General features: G+C 38.4%; 1 long non-coding RNA gene across 2 annotated transcripts; it reads right to left on the bottom strand.

The window, feature by feature from the left end:
• Positions 1 to 1,788: 1,788 nt before the first annotated feature.
• LOC127466755 (uncharacterized) lies at positions 1,789 to 22,878 on the bottom strand. Of its 2 annotated transcripts, none has more exons than XR_007902841.1 (3): positions 17,975 to 22,878; positions 8,720 to 17,814; positions 1,789 to 7,339 (listed from the first exon to the last, which is right to left on the bottom strand). It is a non-coding gene; the product is annotated as an uncharacterized LOC127466755 (long non-coding RNA). The 2 variants fall into 2 exon arrangements; XR_007902840.1 differs by having other exon boundaries at positions 1,789 to 10,937; positions 16,986 to 17,814.
• Positions 22,879 to 25,304: the final 2,426 nt, after the last annotated feature.

The raw sequence follows: 25,304 nt of genomic DNA, 5'->3' as shown, positions 1-25,304 counted from the left end.
CTCGCACCCTGTCTCCCAGCCCCACTCCTCTGGGGCGTCCCGCTCTTCAGGGACCCTCCCGACCCCCCTCCTCCAGACCATCCCTGCTCTTCAGGGCCTCAAAGCCAGGTGAGAAGCGCCTTCCTCCTTTCCTCACCACTCTTCCTCTTTTTCTGCCTTCCTCCTTTCCCTCGGCGCCCCTTTTGTCTCCCCTCTCAAGGCAGAAAGCTTTGGGTAGTGGTATCTCCTCCATGAATCACCTCTTTGCACTACAAGAGGGTCCTCCCCAAAGTTTTCCACTGCCACACAAATGCACAAGGTGAAAAGCTCACTCACTAAGCACTTCTGCAAGTGCTTATCCTGAGCACTTTCATTAAGTTCATTGACTGAAAACTCAGCTCACCCTAGATGAAGGCCCACTGATTTGCCAAAACCATCAGGAAATTTATGGCGTTGCTGGAGATCAGAGTGAGATCTCCAGAGTGCTGTTTGGTTGTCTTAATCATAGGCATATCTTTCCTTTAAAAGTCTTAACTTCTGAAATTTAGTGGTACCACTTATGTAAACCAGTTGGAAATAAGGCCTTGGCCAGCAACTGCAGTTTCATTTTGAAGTCTGAAGCTGATTTCTTCAAAATGTAAATTTCGCTTGCAGTTCTATTTTTGTTGTTGTTTGTGTGCACAATTTAAAAACAAAGTGAAATAATAATAATTTGTGTGCCAGTGTAATTAACAAGGCAGGACAGAAACGAGGGTAAGGCAGTTAAGTTTTACAAGCAATTTCTTGAACATAAGAGCTTCCACATTGGGTCAGACAAAGTGCTTTGCTGGACCACTATTGTGTTGCATTCGTAAAGGCAATAATCCTCTTCAGCACTTTCACTGCCACCAATATTTCAAACTCAGAGATTTTTATAAGGCAGATGTAGTTTCTATGACTTTAGTAGCCACTAGATTTCTCTGTCAGGCACTTTCCCATCTTCCCTTTAGCCTATATAGATCTGTAGCACCTACAACTTGCTCTAGTAACAAGTTCCCCAGGTCAAACACATGTTGTGCAAAAACCTGCCTCTTTTTGTGTACTTTCAACCTAGCTACTGCTAGCTTCATTTGATGCTCACTAGTTTGTTATTATATGCTCTGTAATTCCTCTCCCACCTGAAGGATTCTATTTGAGTTAGCTGTGCTTCACATGAAATATGTTCCTGTTTTCCATCTTACTGCTGAAGTTCAGGGACCAGAACAGCATCTGAAGGAAGATGCAGCCAAACACTTCTTGGCAGTGGCAAGTAGAAAACAAGGAACAACAGCTACTTGCATTGGGCAGCTGTGTTGAGCAAGAACAACTGCAGCTTGGGAGGTTCAAACTGGACATGGGGAAAACTTTGTTCACCAAAAGGAACATGCAACATTGTAACAAATTGCCCAGACAAGTTGTGGGATCGCCAATTCTTGGTGGTTTCCAACACTCAGATAAACACTCAGTTAAACAAAGTCACAGCTGATCTGATCTGGCAATAGTCCTGCTTCAAGGGGAAGGTTGGACTGGGTGACCTGCAGAGGTCCCTCTCAACCAATATTTCTATGATTCTTTACCTACACAAAAAATGCAAGCAAAATATAGATTTCTGTGGCAACAAAAAGATATTATCTGTTTTGTTCTCTAGTGATTTCTTAACACTTTTTTTTTTCATCTGTTGATCACCAGGCTGATGTTATCATGGAGCCACTTTCATAACTCCAGGACTCTTTCTCCTGAGAAGTAATGACCAGATCAGAACCTGCCTTTTCATACCTGAAGTAAGGATCCTTTTCCTCCCTGTGCAGTACTTTGCATTTATCTATACTGAACTCCATCTGCCATTTTATTGCTTGGTCACTCCCATGAACTTGTCTGCAGATAATCAAGGTTGTCTCATCTTCATTAAGCTAAATAATTTGATAGCCTCATCAGGCTTTGTGATCTGACTACTTATCCCTTTTCCAGATCATTTATGAATAAGCTGAATGGTGCAGGACACAGCAAGTTGTTATTGGTGACCTATCATCCCTAGAAAAACCGATTCTCTAGTCCTATACTATCTTTCCCATTTTCCAGAAAATACAGATATAATAGGTTCATTTCTGTTTATTGAACTCTGGATGATGGGATCAGTGTGCTTTTGATCCATCAGTCCTCTGACTCCTGATTTCAGAATCTAAATTTCAAATTTAAATAATGTAAAACCATTTTTTCTTGAATCCTGTGTTGTGGTTTAACCCCAGCCAGCAACTAAGCTCTCAGCTACTCACTCACTCCTCCCCACTCTGGTGGGACTGGGAGGAGAATCAGAAAAAGGTAAAACCCATGGGTTGAAATAAGAACAGTTTAATAATGGAAATAAAGTATAACACTATAATAATGACAATAATAACAATCATAGTAGGAAAAAAGGAGATAACAAAAAAAAAAAAAAGGAGGAATAAGCCTCCATAAAGACAAGTGATGCACAACACAGTTGCTCACCACCTGCTGACCAAAGCCCAGCGCAGCCCAGCCTCGACTAGTCATCTGTGCCTCCTGGCCAACTGCTCTAGTTTATATACTGGGCAGGATATTCTATGGTATGGAATATCCCTTTGGCCAGTTCAGGTCAGTTGTCCTGGCCTTGCTCCCTCCCAGTTTCTTCTGTGTCTCCTCATTGGCAGAGCATGAGGAAAAAGTCCTTGATGTAGAGTAAGCACTACTGAGCAACAGCTGAAACATCAGTCTGTTATCAACATGATTCTCCTACTAAATCCAAAACACAGCACTGTACCAGCTATTAGGAAGAAAATTAACTCTATCTTAGCCAAAATCAGGATGCATATTCCATTACTAATATTTTATTTCTCGTAATAATAAGATTATACAGTTTGGATAATTCTTCATAAATAAATATTGTTTTTTAAATTATCACATTAAAATTTTCCTCAAAATAAAGTTTGCAGAAGACATGAGGAACATACGTTTTGGAGTACTAATTCTTTAGAAACACACTATATAATATACATGGTAGGGCTGTAAAAATATAATTGTTGGAAAATTTCCAGCATGCTAATTTTATCCTTCAGAAGTAACTTTATCTTATTAGAAGATTAGCGAGCCCTTTTGCTATTCCTACATGTTCCAAAAATAAGTTTCACATCATTTACCAACTGAGAGATGTTCACTTGGAAGTGAGCTTTGAAAGACTGATACCTAAATTTAAAAAAAAAAGTAAGACAAAAGCTGCATTAACATCAAGAATGTACTAACTTCAGTCAAAATTCTTCCTGCATATCTGCAAAGAAAATAAAGAAGAAGAAAAAGCAAATTTTTACCACCAGATGTACCTTGGGTTTGAGTTCAGTCACAGATCTGTTGTAATCTTATCTTAGGGTGAATAACCCACAAAATGAGCTCCAAAGTTCCCAAATAAGATTGTCCTAGATTTTTTTGTCAGGTAGAAATTTGAGATAGGAGCTTCAAATTTCCCTAGTGGAGAACCTACCCTGAGCGTGGACGTATTGGCTGGGCAGCTGCTTCTGGAATGTCATTTGGCTTTACGATGCTGGAGGAACACACTCTGCTCTCATGTGGGTCTTGCACGCACGAGAAAAATGTTTGATCATAGCAACAATGTGCCTTGTCTGCAGTCTCCAAATTCTATTCCTTGTAGTGCATTGTGCCTCAGCAGGCAGATATACCTACCCACAACATATTCTTTCACATCTGACTTAAGGGAAAACAGGCAGGTGCAACTCAGGAAAACTGAAACAAGGTTCGTAGGTGTCAAAAAGAATGCAAATGCCTATAACAAAATTAAAAGTTCAATGCATAGTCCTCAGCCATACCCCGCAAGAAGTCAGCTTTAATCTCTTCTTTTCTTCTCTTCGGTCCTTCTACTTATGTATACATGTACACATGCTTTATCATAAAGCTACTGATTACTTGGATAGTGCAAGTAACTTCCTTTCCTTCACACTTTAAGTCTCAAGCTGGAGCTTGAGTACCTCTGGGTACACTTCCAGCTCAGCTGATATAGGTTTCACTTCCTTTCTACTTTTCTTGTTCCAGGCCTATTTTTTGTGAGTTTTTGTGAGTTTTAACACTTTTGCAGTTCCCAAACTCTAAACTTGGGATAACTCATTGGCTCATGATGAATGGACGTGAGATAATTCCTAGTGCTTTCAGAACAAAGGGATGTGAAATACAATGGATCTTTCTTACAGGATCACGAATGGTCTCCATGGTAGTCTCTCTTCTGTGGCAGCTTGTTGCCACAGAAGGCCTTTTGTTTTGTGGACCAGTGGGGTTGGTTATTGTGCTGTTCAGAGGTGCCTGTGACACAGTGCTGACCAGTTAGACTAAAACACTGAATGAAACAGATCTTAGAGATCCTGGCTCTGAGAACTTGAAAAAGATGCAAGAACTGCAATACATCACATCATTTTTTTAAGAGTGCACACAGTGGGGACAAAAAAGGATGAAAACAGCATTGCTAGCTCTCCTGAATTGCTAGAATTCAGGAGAATTCTGCATAAACCAATGGACCATCACAGTACAGGTTGGAGGGGTATTAATTTTAAATAGGGTATGGGTGTACAAGGTACTATGGTGCCAGAAATGTGGATCTTAGCAATGAGTGCAATGTGGCCAACACAATAACTTACGGATTACAAAAAGAAGGAGGGATGTGAAAATTGAGGCATCTAATTGTGACCTGAGTTTCACAATATGAGTTTAGGAACTAGATATATGGGTAAATAGTAGACATGCAAAAATGCACTTTGTAATAGCTCAAAGAGGTAAAGTCCCATTTCAGAGTTAAAACTATGTCAAGCTTGTGGGCAAATCAAACGGATGCATGTGAAAGGTGTCCTTGGCCATGGCAGGGAGGTTGGAGCTAGGTAACCTTTTCAACCCAGGCTGTTCTATGATTCTATAATTCTTTCTTTAGTGAGGCAGCAAGCAAAAATAAATGTGGTTCCGTCTAAGCATATAATCCACAGGAGAGAAGCTCTTTTAACTGTGCAGAACAGAAGTGAGTTAATAGCCCAGTCACCACACTGTTCCTGACTTATATAATTTTTCTCTCCCCCTTGAATAGCAGCAGAAAATGAAGCCAGACAGGCTCATTGTTGTAAAATTTTGTGTTTAGTAGAAAAGGAGAGTTGGTTCACTCATCATTGCTAAAAGAGTAAAACCTACAATTCTTACCTGCTGTGTAGCATCATGGAGATTATATACATATATATATGTGAAGTGAACATATTCCTCAAGGAAAATTTCCATAAGAAGAGGTACTTCTGGAGATGTGCTAGATGGCAAATATTTTTATACACACAATGTGTTGGCAGGTTGCAAGCAGGTACTGTTAAGGAAAAAAACCAACGCCACACCATTTTTGTGAGCATAATACATTGAAGGAAACAGTTTCCTCCAACTGGCATTCTCATCAGCAGCTTTACTGGAAAACCAGTGAAATATGGATGGCAATGCAGCAGACTATGACATGAATAAATGACATTCTGATGTGAGGAGAAAAGAAGTGCATGACCAGAGATCCTGAGAAGCTTTGGAAGAAAACTCAAATTTGCTTGGCTAAAATTGAATATTCGTTCCCTTCCCAAGCTTCTAAATTCCTATAATGGAAACAGTGTACCACAGAGGAAAGTTAATAGAGTGACATTGACATGTTAGATAAAATAGATTTTATCTACCTTTAGCATAATTGAGCCAAGAGAGAGGAAAGAGATTCCAGAGAAAGATGAACTGGTGAGGGACATGGTGCCTATTCTTACCATTCAAACCAGTAGAGGGTGAGTGGCAGTGAAATGCATGTATTAAAAACTCCAAGAAATCTGAGGAAATAACAGCAATATGTTATGGGAGAAAAGGTGACATAAAACTGGGGTACTTCCAAACAGAATATTGAAGTAGCCTTCCTCCAGAAGTATCAGCAAAGTAGGAAAACATGCAATAACAGAAATTGCATTTAAAAACAAAAAAAAGTTAAAAAGGGTGGTTTGGCCTTACTTCAAAGATATTATAGAATTATTGTCACTGTTAACTGAAGATGACCACAAATCATTTAATGCCATTGCAAATATACTCAGAAGAGTACAAGACTCATTTTTCAGCTATAGCAGCATAACTTGTAAAATGAATACAGATCTGAGGGGAAACACACACCTTAAAAGAACCGTTTACTTCACCAGAATTCAGAATAATATTCAATCACAAGGTAATTTTTTTTTTATTCTTAGTAAACTGTAGGTATGAAGTCTGATCTAACAACACCTAGTGATACTGTTTTAAAATTCCATTCACAACCCTCAAAAAGCTGGATATTTCTGCTAAAATTATTAACACTGTAATAACTAATAATAATGGAATTTTTAAGGTTTCACTTTAGTCTTAAACTTGATATTCCACTGGAACATTTTATACCTCTCAGAGCCATAATTACTATTAGGAAAACAATGTTACGTATATTGCCAAAACCCATGGTGAATGCAGCGTTGGGATTGCCAAGTATGCCTTGCTGCCATCCAGAGTGCATTAAGTGTACATTATCTTTGTGCCCTTGAAGCTGGCAGGAAAAACTAGGACCAAACAATATCAAGGACATGTTTTTAATGCAGTCTTCCATCTTCTGTTTTGCACCCCATGTGGTCCTATCCTGTGTCTTCTGTTCATGTATTCTTACTTACCTCCACTGTGTTAGGCAGGACTCGGTCACACTGGTAACTGAGGGGAAGTATAGTGGCAGCTGAAGTAATGGGGGATCTTTTTTGTGGGTGATACAGGAGATTGAAGTCAATACTCATAACCATCCTTCTTAGATTTCAAAGCCTCTGCATATTTCTAATAGTTTTAAAGCTGTCTGTAGGTTTTCAGCTTGCTGCTGGAATCACTTCCACATGCTGGCAACCTAGTGAATACTTAACAAGGAGAGGGAAGACAGAAATAGTTTGCGTTCATCAGACATCCCTTTGCACTTTCTCAGAAAAGGCTTCTGCAGAAGTATTTTCACAGAATCATATCTCCTGATGGTTATTCTGACTATGCTAGTGCCCTAAGGATTTCTGTAGGTCTAGCATCATTCTCAAGAGGTTACAGGCAGAAGTATCCTCAAAGGCAACCCATAGATAAACAGGCATATCTATAGAGGGATATCTTTTTTTTCCATTAAGCCTGGCCTAAATTTGACCTTTAGCTTAGTGAAGACGTGTCCTAAGGCTGTCTAGTAACCCATCCTTTTTCACTGTCAGTCATGATGTTCCCAGGTTCAGGCAAGTTGCATCCTCACACAGTCAAAAAGAGGCTCACTGGGGTCTCTCTCAGTGGAGCAGTACTGTGACAAAGGAAAGACAGAAGATGGAAGATAAAGCGTGCATATTAACAAAATATGCTAATTTCCCTGACAAAGAAAAAATAAAATAGAAAGAAGATAGAAATTAAAAACCATGTTATTGTAGTCTTTTTAAGATGTTGGTTGGAAAAAGTATAAATTTGGGAGGGTAATTGGAAAAACAAGAACTGAGTTAATCATGATGTAAGTTGAAGGTTTTTGGGAAAAAGTTCTGCTTCTATTCATTCCTGCCTCACAACTCTCTAGCAGGCTGGTTGAGCTATAACACAGTAAAACACATAATGCAAGCAGTGCAGACCAGTACATCAGTAGCACCTGGAAGTAGTTTATATCAGACCAATACTTTCAGAGGTGTCATCAAATCAACAGTAGCATATCGGTTTATTTATTATCCTAGCATATCTGTACTTCTCATTTTGAATGACTTTTTGAATTAAACATACTACAGAGTGCATCTTCGATGGCATCTTCAGCAATTCTATAGATTATTTGATACCAATGCAATATTCGTCCCTATTAATTTATTTGGTCTGCTTGCTGGTACAATTAATAAGGTACAGGAGACAAACCCAAAGCTCAAAGCAAGATAGTGGAAGGGTTTTTTGTACTTCCCAGGCCTTTGTATAAGGTCTTAAGAGAGAAAAACAATGGTGGGGATTCAATAACCATATAGATTCTCCTCCTCTACCCATTACAGTTTTTGCTGCTGATTAACTCTCTAGACCACAGTCTCCTTGCAGAGTGTAATAACATTAAAGTGAAACAGATGTGAGAAGATTGACTTTAAAATGAATTTCATGCTAGTTAAAATAAATGGAAAGTTATATCCCCAACTTGTAATGGAAAACTGATACTCATCAGAATTATCACCCATCCACATACTTCCGCTCAGCCAAGATTTTTAAACTAAAAACTGCACAACTTAGTTACCAAATCCTTGTTATCTGTATGTTTTGTCAAAACTCCCTAAGAAGGGGTTTGCCTGCTTCTTGTATTTCTACAAACCTCACCTCACTTTCAGCAGAGGCAAACATTTATACACAATTCAGATTACTACCAGAAATTTTGGGACTGCTCAGTGTATAATCTTTCTCTACCACAGCAAGCATAAGCTCATTGCCTTCACCTGTGGCTTATGCTTCCCCATTTTATTTTCATTAAGGCATTGCTTGTTATTATGGTGCAAACTCCTCTTGCTGCCTGTAACATCATGCAGTGTTTGAGCAAACACTATCACCCTTCATCTGATCTGATGTTGGCTCTCTCCATTTCACTTCTAAAAGAGCTTCTCTTTAACTTCATAGGCCTCTTCAAATGCTTCCGTAAAGCTCTCCCTCTCTGTGACATCTGGAGAATACTTACCACGCAGAGGCTATTGATAGGCAGAAACCAAGCATGTAGATCATTATTATTTTAATATCTCTTTGTAGTCTTCCTTCTGTCTGTATCCCATTTACCATATATATCAGCACATGACTGTAGAGTCCTGGTTTAGGATGGAGATTATATAAGCAATAATATCACAAAAAATAAATTAATTTTTGCAGCATGGGATGAAATACATATGCACATACATTACTTCAGTTGTCATAATACTGGTTTTGGAAGAAATCTAAACAGATGCAGCTGTTCTGCTTGTGCCATTGCCTATTCTGTTTTAATCACAATTGCCGATAGCAGACTGTTGCAGCAGCAGCTTTGCATTTCCAATTGAAAATCTTGGGTTTAGCAATTCATGAACTGTGTCTAAAAATATATCCTCATTTGAAAACTGGCATTCAAGCTACAGTCTAGAAGCAGTTCCTGTTTAAATATATTTAGTTAGTTCAGCAATTTTATCTAAGAGCACAAAGATACCTTTGTTGTTCCAGAAAGCATTATTCCATTTTCCTATGTTCAGAAGTGACTGTGATGACATTGTTCTGCATTTCAATTATCTCTAATATGAGCTTTTATAAAAAGATAATTCATTTGCCATGTGTCAGCTTGGTACTTCCTTTCCATTTGACAGTCAGTGCTGAGTAGCAATAGGAAGCCACCGTCAGTAGTCATATAGGTTAGAAAGAGAACTATAGAATGCCAAAATCCTGTGGAAATACCTGGTCCTTTGATTTAAATTGGCAAATATAGGCTGAAGACTATATGCCTAATTTACAAACTTACTACAGAACAAAATGGCTTTGGCCCTCCAAGTTAAACAAGCATCCAGCCAGGAGAAAGTCTTCCCAGTTGCTAACAGCACAATAAAAGGAAGTCCTCTAGGACAATGTAAAACTCTTCCAGAGAATGAAGGTCCCAAGTCACTGAGATCCTCTCCCAGCTCATTTGTAATTCCTTGTTCAGGTTTATTACCCTTTTTTTCTCAAACCTGGGAAGGTTTTACAATGAGTAGATATTTACTCCAGTCTGTGGCGGGCTCTATGAACCTCAGAGTGGCTGAGTGAAGTTATAGAGCTGTCAGTGTCTCCATCAACTCTTCTGCACTTTACCTGAAGATCTGCCAAATCACAGGGGAGGAATTAAAAAAGAAAGGCACAGGCTAGCTGGCTTGGGGTTTTGCACATTACCAGAGATTGCTAGACACCAAAATTTTCAACTGATGGATACTTTTTACTTAGGACTTGTGTATTTACATGCTACCTTGAACCTGCTAAAGGTCTGAATGGGGATGTGGCAGCCACCAGTATTTAGAAAGGGAGCATCTGCCCTCTGTAAACCTCATAAATATAATTCATAATGAGGTTCATTCAGCAATTTATTCAAACATTCCAAACTGTGTGGTTACACAGGCCTAGAACAGTATAACCCCTGTCCTCATGTTGGTTTAACTATACACAGATATGGAGCATTGCCCACCGTACATATTTGTACATTTGACTTCTGCCAAATAATGCAGGCATATGCTATCTGTAAGGATGTCAAGTGCATAATTTAATAGTTATTTGATTAATTTGAATATCCATGGCACAAAAATGCATTATTTGCTTACAAACATGGGTAAGGTAAAATTAAAGAAAAAAAATGTAAAGGGTCAAATTTCCAGACAAAATTCACTACAAATTATTTTCATCTTATGTATACAATTAGAGCCCATCAGAAATATAATTATGCATGCAAACTGTTTGAGTGGAGGTCATACCAGCTTCTGCATAGGAAAATTCCCCTAGGGAGGTAGATTGCTCATCCAGATTACTTACTGGGCTCAGAAAGCCAAGATTTTTAAATAACAGTTGTTAGTGATTTAATAATACATGAATGCAGCTCTGAGGTTAAAAAATAAAGCACAGAAAATAAAATCCAAAGGGAATAGGATAAGGCTAATGGGCAAATTAATGTATTTGAATTTTTCTTTACATTATCAGTCATGCTTTGTTGACTTCATCATATTGTGTTGCTGTTTAACAGCATTGATATCTTAACTCTAAAATATTCAATTAATATTTTCTTAAATGGAATTAATTAGAAAAATACGATGGTATTCCCATAGTGTGATCCTGACTTCATTCTTTACTTCTTTATTCCTTCACTTGCCAGGAAGAATTGGAAACACTGCATTCAGTTCCACTGATTCAGGTCTTTCCTGTAAAACATACTGAATTGCAGCTGGTTAGTCTCATTTATTAATTCTAGAACGGGTCTTTTTAGAGATGACTTCAGGAAAATTTGTCCTTTTATGAAATGTTCATATTTTGCTTCAATGAAAGATTTGTTTTGACTTCTTAGACATAATTCTAAAAAGATATAGCATTATTAATTACTGCTATGAATTAGTAGAATTATGGAATAGCATTGGATAAAGGTTTTCATTTGTAGAGTGGGCCAAGCTTATGTACCTCAGCTAATTTCCCTGTTTTTTATTTTTCAAGCCCATTCTGCTAAAAAAAGAACAAACCAGTTCTGCTAATGTTTGCAGAAGTCAAATTCCATTGCTTTGTAATAAGCAAACATTACAAAACTGACATTGCTAAGACTTTATCACTGAAAATGTCGATAGCCCATGTAGAAATTAAGATAATTTTTAAAATCAAAGTTTAAACAGATATTGGATCAAAAGTTCAGTGTGTTAAAATTAACACATGGTTAAATCATCATTTGGCCAGATCACCCAATTTAGAAAGATGGCAATCAAATCACAGAAGTTAAAGGATCAAAGATTTATTTATTAACCCTGTATTAGATGATCAAAGAAAATTAAACCGGTTTAATTAAAACTTTCTTATTCCTCTTTCATTCCCAGCACACAACAGTGACATTGAAATAGTTGGTATGGGATCTTTCTACCCATGTTGATTGTAGTCCCTAGTTACAGTTATTAACTGAAGCCCTAAAATCAATTTAGCTAGTCTTAAACAGCTTCTTAAGTTTCATATGCAGTGCTATTACACAATTTCAAAATTAGGCTTTGTGCTTTGTAATTGTGCAGTTGATCCGATACATCTCACAGGATGGAGAATCCACAATGGAGCCCACTGGGCTTTCAGCCTCCCTCAGCACTGGCCCCCCTTTTTGTCTCTCAGGTGTTTTATTTGATTAATCTTGTATTGTATTTGATGAAATGCCTGCAGGTTTCAGACACCGCTCATTGATAAAGAGAGTGATCAGGTCTTATCTCCAGGCAGAATAACTTCATAAAGGCCAGTTAGAGACTGTTACTTCTGAAGATAGAAAATAGCTAGAGAAAGTGCTGTTGAGGATGAATCCTGTGGGATAGTCACTACTGCAATCACTTGGTTGCAGGTGAAAAGGTGAAAAACAGAGTCTCGGGCTGCCTTTAGAGAAAAAAGGCCGCTTATTTTAAATAAATAGGTGATAGCCATATGATCTACTCTGAGTATTTTTGCCTGGTTTGGGTATTCACAAGCTCATAGAAACAGCTGCAAGCCTCATTGTTAAGACTTTCATTCACCCCAAAGGATCTTATGTTCCCTGAACATACTGGAAATCAGCTGAACAAACCCATGATCAATAGCCCTATCACAGCACCAGGCATAATATCTAAGGGAGAATATATGAAGCTTTGCTAATTTTTACACTGTATGGTTTATATCCATTTAATAAGAAAGAACTAATACCAAAGATCTGCTTTTCCGTTTTATCAAGCTAAGCTCCATTTAATATAAAACTGTTAAAGTATACGCCAAGTTGTTATCATAGCTGTCAGTCTTCCAGTGCATTCTTTACAAATTAAAGTGTACATGGATTGACATCATAGCAGTTTTAGCAACAGAGTAAGAGCCCATAGAATTCGCATAGCTAGTGTGTCATAAGTTGCAGTTTCCATAAAAATGTTAAAATAACTTAGCCAATACTATCATAATAAATTTCTTAAAAAAGAATGTAATAAAATAAATTATGTGAATTGGCCTTCATTTAAAAATTAATGACATATTTTGGCCCATTTTTCTGACTGTTTATGTACCACTTTGATACATTCATTGTATCAATATCAGTATACTGGAATAAGCACTATCAGAATGAGAGGCCTCACTGTTTTTATTGTTCATTCCAGTCATTGTTCTAAGTCAACTATTTCAGTCAAAACTAAACCTTCGGACCAAGCTTAAACCTGATATGTGTCCATTTGTTTATTGATTCCAGCTAAGACAGGACCTCAGAAAAAGTAAGTACAAATTGTTTTTTTCAGTATATTCCAGGTATTCAATTTGGATTTCTTTCTGAGAGACACAGGCATAAGCTGCTTCAATACTGTCAGTACCTCTGACTCAAACTTTTTGCATCTTTCATTAAGTTAATTGTCTTTCTCTGGATTTTCTCCAGAAACTGTATTTAGCAATTGAGGGAAAAAAGCAATTCAGTCTACAAGGTCACAATATTCTGTAGCTTTGTCTACTCCATCTGTTTTAAGGTGAGATTATTTTTGTCTCTAGGAGTTATCAAAGGAAACTTTATGACTAAAGACAAGAAGGGCTAGTAAGGCATGTGGGAAGAAGGAGAAGCATTTTCTAAGGTTTTCAAGGGTCAGTGCAGTGCAATTCTACCTTTTGGCTCTGAATCTGTAGAAAACTATAGAGGGAGCCTAGAAAGATTAGCTTGAATGGCTAAAGTTACCTTTTTGGAATACCTCACAGCTGCCAAACTCTTAGGTGGCTAAATTTAGATGAGGTAAATCCCATTCTCAGTGTGGTGCACTTAATCATGAGCTATTTTATAGCAACTATCTCCTACTGATGAAAATTAGAGAAGAATACAATTTTTTTCTGGATTGGGGTTATGAATATATATAATTTAAGATAATTTTGAAATGTGTTTTCTTAAAAAAATTATCAATGTTTTAGAATAAATATTTTTGATGGATTTAAAGAAAAGAAATAAACCCAAGCAGCAAGGTAGTAGTAATTTTTTAGATTATTGATCCTTTGAGATACTTGTGTTCTTGTGGGGAAATGACTGTGAATCCCTGTCACAGGAAATGACCTGTGAAATAAAGTCCAAAGACTTTTAGAATAGTGTCTGAAAGCCTAAGTTTTGTGCTCCCAATGCTTCCTTTGTAATTTTTTAGGATACCTTATTCATGAAACATTTGTGTAAATGGAAATGGTAATCCAGATCTTTATGTAAACTGGAATCTGTCTCTCCAAGATTTCCAGAGTTCTGTCTTTTGTGGGCTGGATCCACATTGTTCTATCTCTTTCGAAATACAGATCAGAGATTGTGTCTTGAAACTAAATCTTTCACATTAAGTATTCTTAAAATTTTATCATACTGTTTTCTCATGCCACTGCTTTACATTTCTCTGTAAGAAAGAGCAGATTAAAAGGAGAAGAAATTCAGTACTTGAGGGGTGGTTGTTTACACAGATTCCTTTCTCCACTATATCAGTTTCAGAGAAGAGATATCAATGTTCTGTACTGTCATACTTCTTTTATCAAGCCATGTATCCAAATTCATTGCAAGAACATTGACTTTTGAGCCTTTATATTTGCTAGCTTAGCAGGAATGGCAGTTTTTCACTTTCTTTCGCTCTTTCTTTCATTCTCTTTCTCTCTTTTTCTTTCATTCTTTCTTTCTCTCTTTCTTTCCCTTTCTTTCTCTCTTTCTTTCCCTTTCTTTCTCTCTTTCTTTCTCTTTCCTTCTCTCTTTCTTTCTCTTTTTCCTTCCTTCCTTTCTTTTTCTTTCCTCCCTCCCTTCCTTCCTTACTTCCTCTATCCCTTCTTGCCTTCCCCCCTTCCTCCTTTCTTCCCTCCCTCCCTTCTTTTTTCCTTTCTTTCCTTTCTTTTTTTTTTCTTTCATTCCCTCTTTTTATGCAAGATTTCTCATGATAGTTTTGTACTTCTTTTGCTTCCTTGTTTTCCACTGTTCTGGAATTCCAGTACAGTGAAACAAAAGTTAGACTGTACATGATCTTGCTTTTGCAGATGCTACACTGTGAACTGTGAAAGGTCTATGTAAATTTCAGAATTGCCACAATATCCATCTGCTAACAGAAAGAAAATTAAACAGCAATATGTAGTTTATAGGCCTATCCTCTCACTTTATGATTTTGGAGAATGCAAAAAATCCACATAAATGTCATTCATGTTTGACCTGTTCTTACATAAATGAGTGGCATAATAAAGAAATCTTCAAGATATCCTACTTTAGATTCTACCCATGGGAAAGGGCTCTTCTTTTTGCCAGTTCACTAAGACTTGCCTCATAACTGTCAGATCTTTGTGCTATAACACATACATCGTAGCTGAAAACAAGACACAAAATAAATAAATTCAGGGAATTTCATGAGCTGATTTAATCACATAAGTGCCTTACACAGTAACTGTTCTTATAGCTGTCTATGTGGGTAAGTATTTCCTGTCAAACTCAGAGTTGTAATTTCATGTTTCAAGTGAAAAGAGCATGGGCTATGATCTGAATTTGGAAACCTCCATATTTTAGTGTCTGGCTATCAAACTCCTCCTCACACAATAATAAATTATTTGAAAGTATATAAAATACTTCAATAATTAAGGGCAAAACAGAGTACCATAATGTATCTAAGCATTTTTCATTTTAAAGAACTATCCACAATTCTGTTAATAGCTATAGCAATTCTGGCAGAGATATCAATCATATTAAAAAAATACTATATCATGGCTGGGCTTTGCAAATGAAGATTTGGGAAGGGCTCTACCCACAGTTGCTACAAGCATGCTGGTGGTTAAAAAGGCCAATACGAGATAGACACGTCTGGTTGCAAAAGGCACAGCAGAAAGACTCCTTAGGTGGTATATTCTGTAAGACACGATTCTTTCTGCGTTGTCTTTTCTCCTCAAGGGTGATCCTGCGTGCTTTCTCAAAAGCATCAGCAGCGTTATAGATGGTGTGTCTCCAGACCTCCTGATTGGAGGCCAGAGTAGACCAGTTACGGTGGTCAATATGGCCAAGGCTGAGATGTTGTTTCAGGGAGTCCTTGTATCTCCTCTTTGGGGCTCCTCTCATGCGGCAGCCGGTGGCAAGTTCACCATAAAGCAAGATCTTAGGAAGGCAGTGGTCCTTCATCCTGGAGATGTGCCTTGCCCATCGCAGCTGTGTTCTCAGCAACATGGCCTCAGTACTTGTGACTGCTGCTTGTTCTAGAACAGATGTATTGGTCACATAATCTGACCAGTGGATGTTTAGGATTGTACGAAGGCAGCATTGATGGAAGCATTCTAGGAGATGCAGGTGGTGGAGGCCAGGTGACCAGATGTGGAACACAATATCTATATGAAGTGATAGATATCAAACATATGGACGCTTTATAATACTTGAATGTGACAACCTAACCCAACAATACCCACAGAGATAAATCTGCATAGTTGGGCTTTTTGGAAAAGTTTATTTTTTTACATTTGCAATGCTGCACATTATGCCATTGTTCCTGTTGACAAAGCAATATCATAATCAAGTAAAAACAGACAGGAAGTGGCTTACATCAGTCACCACTAGATGTTTCCTATACTACTGTAAAATAACAAATGTCGCCAACATAAACAAATTAAAAACGGGCAGTGTTTTAAAAAGCTAGATATCAACATTACTGTAGTATTATTGACATTAAACTGGAAAAATACTAAAAGCTTGGCATTAGCAGATACTGTAATACAAATGAATTACAATTATCCCCTCGTACAAACCCCAGGCTGGATACCAAACTATGCCCTAACTGCCAAGTATAGCTTATATCTTCCCTACCTCTGGATTCCTCAGCTTACTGATTGTCACCCAGTGGGTCAGTCATGGAAGGACCCAGCACAACCGTGAAGTGCAGTGGAAGTCAGCCCCTGCATTCCTAGTGATTTTAGCTACACCTCCTGGCAATGTTTTTACAATTCTCTATAATTACATTTTTCATTGCTTCTACAAAATACATTATGAACCAGGTGCTTCTCTGTTTTGAAATGTTTGTGTAAGTAGCTTTGCACTCATTTGTCAAATAAATTAACCTGGCACATTCCTTAATACCTTTATTTTTTCTAACTAATTGTAAATCATTCATGCTCAGTCAAATGTAATCCTTAATGCTCTGCTGGACTTTAATCAAATAATGAAACTAGTGATACAGAAACTACAATAGGATTTTAAATCACTACAGATTCTTTGGATAACATTACAAATGCTGTCTTGTCACATGCCCAAAGATTGCACTTACCAAATGTCTTCTTACTGACCGAGGTGGGTCGAATCTGGCTGGACACCAGATGCCCACAGAAGTCTTTCTATCACTCCCCTCCTCACCTGGGCAGGGGAGAGAAAATAAAACTAAAGGCTCCTGGGTCAAGATAAGGACAAGGGAGATCACTCACCAATTACTGGTCATGAGAAAAACAGATTCCACCCAGGGAAACGAATTTAATTTATTGCCAAGCAAATCAGAGGAGTATAATGAGAAATAGGAACAAATCTAAACACCACCTTCCTTCCACTTCTCCATCTTCCCAGGCTCACCTCTACTGTCAAATTCTATACCTCCTCACCTCCAGCAGTGCAGGGGGATGGGCAATGGGGGTTGTGGTCAGTTCATCAAATGCTTCTGCCAGTCCTTCCTCCTCAGAGGAAGGACTCCTCACACTCTTACCCTGCCCAGCGTGGAGTCCCTCCCACAGGAGACAGTCCTTCATGAACTTCTCCAACATGGCTCCTCCCCAGAGGCTGCAGTTCTTCACAAACTGCTTCTGTGTGGTCCCTTCCAGGGACAGATTGTCCCAGCATGGTTCCCCTACAGGGTCAGCAAACCTGCTCCAGCATGGGTTCCTCTCTCCATGAGGCCACAGGTCCTGCTAGGAGCGTGTTCCAGCATGGGCTTCCCAAGGGGTCACAGCCTCCTTCAGGCATTCCCCTGCTCTGTTGTGAGTTCCTCTATGGGATATCTGCTCCATGGTGGGTATTTGCTCCACTGTGGACCTCTGTGGGCTGCAGGGGGACAGCCTGCCCCACCATGGTCTTCACAATGGGCTGCAGGGGAATCACTTCTCCAGCACCTGGGAAATGTAAGAAGTCACAGGAAAGCTGAAACTTGAGTGAAATTAGTTAAGAGACAAGTGTCCTCATTGCAGAACAGTAAGTAAATAGTATTTGCAAATACATGCAAGTCCATTCCTAAGAAACAAAACAATATATATATAACATAGCATGTTACACCTTAATAGCTTCAGTCCTTTTTGAGTGTTTTTGCTTTTCATTCCAGCCCCTCTTGCCTGTCTGGCTTTTCTCATGCAACTATTTTACAAACTTAAGAAACGTGTCTTTGCAACATTCCCTACAACAATGTATTTGCAGACAAAATGGAACAGCCAGTAATTGCAAGACTGCTCATGTCCACAGGCAAGTTCTCTGGCAGAAGGTCAAGTCCATTTCAGAGTCTGAACTATAAAGCTCTTTTGTGTACCTAGAAAGGGTCTTTTTTAGTATTTGTTTTCCATTTACACTGAAAACAAATTTGCGAGTTTCCATTGGTACCTCAGGGACAAGTATACCATGTAGTGCCACTGCCAAGTGAAGATATTGTTGGTATTCCAACCCTCAGCCTTTTTGCATCAATTCTACATACTGGTATATAGCTCTACGTGGGTCATACAGAGTGTGGATAATTACTTGAGTTAGCAAAAATACCGTGGAAAACAGTTAAATTTAATTAAATTGAGCTGCTGATCTGCTTTACTGTATTGCCTCCACAAGCAGCTACAGCTACAGAAGTGAGTGACTTGGGGTGGCACCACTGCACATCAAACCATGGCTTTAGGGACTACAATCAGTGGATCTACTACATGTGTCTTTATGATCCTTCTTATTTAAGTATATATGTATTAAATAAGTGTGTACTTACAGAAATAGATCACTTCTATATGTTACCAACAGGATGTACAGTTCACTCCCTCTCTTGGGGCATGAGAAAGGTTTGTCTTCTCACAACAGTTTACAAGATGGTGTGGCTGTGGAGAATAAATTTGTTCTCCTGAGAGCAACAGCAATGCAATGGGTGCTGTAGTGAAAGCCATGGTTTTATGGTCATCCTTAAGAAAACTCTTTGAGATCCTGACTCCAGAGGATGACAACACAGGTAAGAGACCCCTCTTCCTCTTTGCAGCTTGCCTGAAATGGCTCAGGCTTTAGACCTTTATTTCAGTTGGCTGAAGTGAGGCAAGCCTATGTAAGGGGGGTATATTAGTGTAAATAATCAAAAATTTTTCCTTTCCTGAAGAACATGCCCCAGCATATTTGAAATAGTTCGCTGTTCTCTCAGTACACCCATTAAGTTACTGTTTAAGTCCTAATTCAGAGTTGTACTATCTTCCAAGAAAACGTTTTGGTTTTATTGGTACACTAGTAATTACATACATGGATCAATTATTTCACTGTTTTTCTGTGCAGTCCATATATGTCTGTGTGCTTAATTATAAAATAATGTAGGATTTATTGGCTATGTTTTTAATATACTGGCCAAATTCCCAGTTCATTATTGCTTGATGAAATAATAGTAAAGTTAAAACATGTTGATTTTTTTTGCTATCTATTTATTTTTGTTATTAGTTTAACTTTAAGGCAGAAATATACATCTTATCATAATCTGAACACCATTATAGAGCAAAGCAGATGGGATACTGTAAATTGAGCAGACTTCAAGGTACTCCAGTCTAGCATGATAATCTCTCTCCTGCTAGATAACCAAAGACTAAATTATTTCCTTTATTTAGGACCCATCCTCTGACAGGAGCAAAGAATGAATGATCCTTCTTGGAGCACAGATATGTATCCTGAAAAGTATTAGACACTGATCTTAGTCCAGCAGCTAAGTATCTAAGGACTTCAATGAGTGAGGGCCAGAGCAATCAGCACCTTGCAGAAGGGAGTTCGTAGTGAAGCAGCCTCTGCAGGAGATGCAATCACTGCTCTTAAGAAATGAGCAGGCTGTTGCAGTATGTGGCTCAGTTAAGAGTGAAAAAAAAAAAAGCTGAATATAAAAGCAGATTTAAAGTCTTCACGCAGTCTTTTAATTATATCTCGAATTAAACCTATGGTGCTCAGGAATTTGTATTGCCATTTGAGAAAAGTTATTTTGACATAGCAAACATATTTTTAGAAAATACAGGGAAAGCTCATCATGCTACAAATTGGTATGGATACCATCTACAGCAAGGGAGAAGACTGAGAAGCTAAAACTATGAGAGATGCTGTACCTTAACCCCAAATGAAATAACAGACCTGTTAAGGAGCCTGGGGTGATTCAAGGGCAAGGGGACTGAGAATCACTGCAAGGCTGGCAAGAGCTGTAGAGCACCCAATCTTACTAAGACAACTGGAACTTTAGGACATAAATAACACATACCATGCCAAAGCCAGTATGAAGGCATTAATGTCTGTACTCAGAAAAAATAAGAAAAAAGTAATGTAAAATTTAAAGTTGTAGTATGGAAATAATAAACAAGACAAAGGATATATACTTCATTCATAGTGTTTTTCATTTATAAAACATGACATAGCTTCTTAAAAATACATTACAGTAGGTTCCATGAAAAAATGTGGCTGGGGAAAAAAATTAGAAACTGAGGCTGTGGCTGGGATAGCATTTCCATTTAATTTCTTCTAAATTTCAATATTACATTCTAGTTTGTACTGTCTCAGGATTGCTTGATTACAAATCCCTCTAGAAATCCTTGTCAGAACACAAAAAGTGCTTCCCAGTTACTAAAGAAAGTTAGTCACTGGTTTCTGCATTCAGATACATTCAAACAATATGTCCTTTTAAACTCTAAATGTCTCATTGCATACAACCTTCAGCAATGAATGTGCACTTTGGTGCATATGAAAGTCATGGCTGAGACATCAAGATGTTTGATATACTGCACATGTACATTAGTTTTCCCTGATGATTTATATGCATAGCTATTGGGTTATCCAAATATAAACTTGCACATAGCTTCAGAGCTTGGAGAGTTCCCACCCTTTTTAAATGCAGGCAACCTTTCTTCGCCATGAATTCCCATTAGGCCTCTATAGTGCACTTGCCAGAAGGCTGAAGTTCAGCAGGTGTGGTCTTTCTGTAAATATTTCCCAGTGGAAGTTTAATGTGAACCTCTCACACACATAAAAATATAATACTCAGAGAAATGTTGCTGGATGAGGACCTCAGATTTAAAACTCAAAGGGGAAGGGACTATGTCTTTTCGTATACACTAGCTAAATGTATATGAAAGCTGCTAAATCATTTAAAGGCATAGTTCTGAAAAGCCCTTGGCTTATTCTGGAAACCAAAAGAAATTCAGGCTACTTAACAATCAGTATAATGCTTTACAAAATGAAAGCAAAAAAGTGTAGCTACATGTTTCCAGATAGGTGACATGAAGATTATTCACTTAGCCTTTGCAAAATATTGGAGCTTAAATATTGTACAAAGGCTACATGTTATTAAAATATATGCTGTCAGTGCCTCTTTGCACTGTCATGCTCATTAGGACACAGTAATTACAGTAGTGCTCTTCTGAGAGGTAGATTACACTTCTCACACCTTCTGTTAAGGATCCAAACATAATGCAACCTTATAGCTAAAACTGAACATATCAAGAATTGACCTGAGAACCATATACCATTTAAATTGAGATATTATTTAAAGAGAAATTAAAATCGACATCTTGTAATATAGGGAAGCTACCCTCCCCCTTTCAGCTGAACAATTTGTCCAAAGGCCTGAGTCTGGACTCACTGCACATCCCACACAGCTGATTCTAAGAACAAACAATTCCTTTGGGGTCTAGAACGCACACTGGATTCTGACTTAGTTGGAATAAATATATTTTCAGCAAGAAAGAAATCAAATTAGCTCAGTTTTGAGGCACACATGATCAGAGAAATAAAAGCAGGTGTGCAGTATAATTTCATTATGAAAACCTACATTTCAAGTGAAAACCTACAGTCAGCTACAAGAATTAGAGAAAGATGCTGCCTATTCAGTTATCTATTTTATGAATGCACTATGTGGATCATTACCTTCTGCCTTCAGCAAAACTCCTTTCCAGTCCACCTAAATTTCACTAATTAATGTTGTATCTACATCACACAGTGAAAAAAAAATAAATTAGGGGGCTCTTGCACTGGAAGCATTTAATTCATTTTTTTTTTAATTAAGGGTTATTCTAGTAACAAAAGGAAAAAAAGCCTACTACCTTTAGGTGACTGTTTTAGGAGGCAAGATCTGTCATCTTATGATGGAAAAACACTATTTCATGTGATAAAGAATACTGACATTTCTCTTTAACATATGTTAATAATACGACCTATATCCCTTTTTGGTTTCCTCATGTCTAAATCCACCACCTGCAGTTTGCATTAGTAAAGATAAACAGATACTAAACCTTATGACAAAGGCACTTCAGCTATACTATGATTTCTGGGAACATAGCCCACATTCATTATGCCACACTAACTCGATTTGCTTAGGGACAGGTCTGCATTGCTAGAAGCCTGTTGCCTTTCCTCATCCTTCATGCAGATGTATTTGAAAGTATTTGTCAAAACACTGTATGTTCTGTTTTCTATTTGCTTCTTTCAACTTCTGCTAGGGCATCGACTAGCAAACTGTTATGATCGATTCCTGTTTATTAATTTACGTCAGAATAAGCATCTATTGGGACTGCAGCATACAGGGCTTGAATATGATAACCACTTCATGGACAGCCACAATAAATGCATAATTGCCTCTCTGCAGACCAGTGCTTCTAACAAACAGAATTAGCACAGTACAGTAGGATCACTGTTATGCTTTTGAATGCCAAGTTGATTCATACAGATGAGCAGCTGAGTAGTGCAGAGGTAAATTGCCATCGTTCTCCACAGCACAGCCCATGTGCACACTGTATACATGTTCTGCAGTCCTGGTTAGTGTTGGCCAACCAACCATTAAAACAGTTGTGACAATGGAGGTTCTGTGGTTTGAACAAAGATTATGGGTATCAGAAGTAGAACAAGCACCAGTTTTCAGCGAATGGGGAGCTCACACTTTGTAGGGAACAAGAATAATACCTGTACCCTTAGTTCAGTTATCACAAATGTCACCTATGAGAACTATTCCAAGAATTACAGAAAAGACACATGATACTAGGATTTTGAGAAGGTCTTGTCTTTTCTGACTCATGAAACTTGTTTTCTTTGCCAAACAGAGCTTGGCAAAACACAGCCTCACTGTACGCTTACAGCTGCAGGAGGGAGGCAGTTTCAAAAGTCCTTGCAATAGCAAGTGAGTGGGTAACAAAATGGCAGATTATATTTAATCCAAATATTATGCATGCAAAATGGATTACTCTAATTTACTTAAGGCCACTTAGGAAAGAGGCCACTGAGCCATTGTAGCTGTTCTCCTTCCTTCTGAGGCATGTTGCAGCACAGACTGCACGGGCTATATAGATAGAGGGGGGATTTGCTGAAAATCAAGAACATTCTGTTTTTCATGAGATTTAGAGGTTTGGGGAAATGTCATATGGGAAACCCATGGTGTGAACATTCATTATAGAGTTATGAGGACTCTACAAGCAGTAATGATAGGATAACATAACAAGTAGTGGTATGTAGCTCTATTTATTTATTTATGTATTTATTTTATATAAACACTCAAAGATATTTTGAGTAATGTTTTTCTTCAGAATATCTCTTCTTGTAAGTATGGATCAATAAAACAGCTCACAATCTTAAGCAAGAAGACATCTGATTATTTGCCAGCTAAGATATCTAGTGCTGTGGAGTAATGTTTTTATCAGTCCACTCCATATACTCTACCTAGAACTTCCCATTTACTCATATTTCTACCTAGAGTTTGTTTATAGCTCAAATTTATTTAATTTTTGGGTAATGTTTTCTGAAATAAATAAACTGTGCCCTTCAACTGTCCCTTGTAGTCAATTATGTTAACTAGGACAGCTATTCTTTGGACATTTTATAAGACACTGAAACTCTCAGCTGAACTAGGCCACTAACTAATTGCTATGCACAGGCAACAACGCCACATTATTTCTGAAACCCTGTCATAGTTTTCCTGTAACTGCACAGTAATGGTGAATTATCTTGTGCATGACCACTTTTAATGAGAAAATTTGCTGTTTAAACAAAGTCTCTGTTATTTCCCTTCTTTGGCACAACTGAAAACAACATTAGACATTTTTATAAATTAAGCTCAGAAGAAATAATCTTAACTTTGTAAAAGGACATAATGCTGTTTGGAAAATATTGTCAAAACTCAAAATGACCAGGTTCATCTTCAAAATATTGTCCTAGAAATACCACATCCTTTTGGGTTTTTGGTATGGGAAGATATTTTCACCTGTGTAGGAGTTGTTGTTAGATGCTTGTTAGCTTCATATTAAGAATTTATGGTACGTGGAACCACTGCATTAAAGCTGTAGTATCCAGACCTTTGAGGGCCTCTATAGAGCTGTATAGAAGGATCCTTTGGATGACAAGGTGAACAGATCTGTCAGCAAATTAATCCACGGGACATTGACCATTACTACTTGACTAATCCTGAGGTGAGAATCACCTTAACAGTGGTTGGAGAGAAATGCTCTTTATGCTCTAGTGAAGTGTGAACTCATGAGCCCTTACTCAAGTGTTCTCTTTAGTTGCTAAGCTTGGTGAAATGATAAACAGTGGAATCGAGTGCATCCTCAGCAAGTTTGCCGATGACACCAAGCTGTGTGGTGCAGTCCACATGCTGGAGGAAAGGGATGCCATCTGGAGGGGCCTGAACAGGCTTGAAAGATGACTCTGTGAGCCTCATGAAATTCAACAAGGTCAAGTCTAAGGTCCTGCACCTGATTCGGGGCAATCCCAAGCACAAATACAGGCTGGGCAGACAATGGATTTGGGGGTGTTGGTTGACAAGAAGTTCAACATGACCTGGCTATGCACACTTGCAGCCCAGACAGCCAGTCACATCCTAGGCTAAATCACAAGAAGTGTGGCCAGCAGGTCAAGGGCACTGATTCTCCCCATCGACTCTGTTCTCATGATTCCCAACTTGGAGTACTGTGCTCAGCTCTGGGGCCCCAACATAAGCAGGGCATGGACCTGTTGGAGCGAGTCCAGAGGAGGGCCATGAAGATAATCAGAGGGCTGGAGGACCTTCGCTATGAAGACAGGCTGAGAGAGTTGGGGTTGTTCAACCTGGAGAAGACAAGGCTCTGGGGAAACCTTATAGCAGCCTTCCAGTACCTAAAGGGGGGCCTACAAGGAAGATGGAGTGGGACTTTTTACAAGGGCATGTAGTAATGGGAAAAGGAGGATTGTCTTTAGACTTTACTCTTTCAGGTTTAGATTAGATGTTAGGAAGAAGTTTTTCATTACGAGGGCGGTGAGACACAGCAATAGGTTGCCCAGAGAAGTTGCAGATGCCCCATCCCTGGAAGTGTTCAAGGCCAGGTTGGATGGGACTTTGAGCAGCCTGGTCTAGTGGAAGCTGTCCCTGCCCATGGGAGGGGGTTGAAAC

Source organism: Manacus candei, unplaced genomic scaffold (assembly GCF_025592945.1).
Source record: "Manacus candei isolate 608988 ecotype Guabito, Panama unplaced genomic scaffold, ASM2559294v1 h1tg000011l, whole genome shotgun sequence".
NCBI classification, from domain to species: domain Eukaryota; kingdom Metazoa; phylum Chordata; class Aves; order Passeriformes; family Pipridae; genus Manacus; species Manacus candei.
Note: the sequence above shows the minus strand (reverse complement) of the source record. Positions and strands in the feature narration are given on the sequence as shown.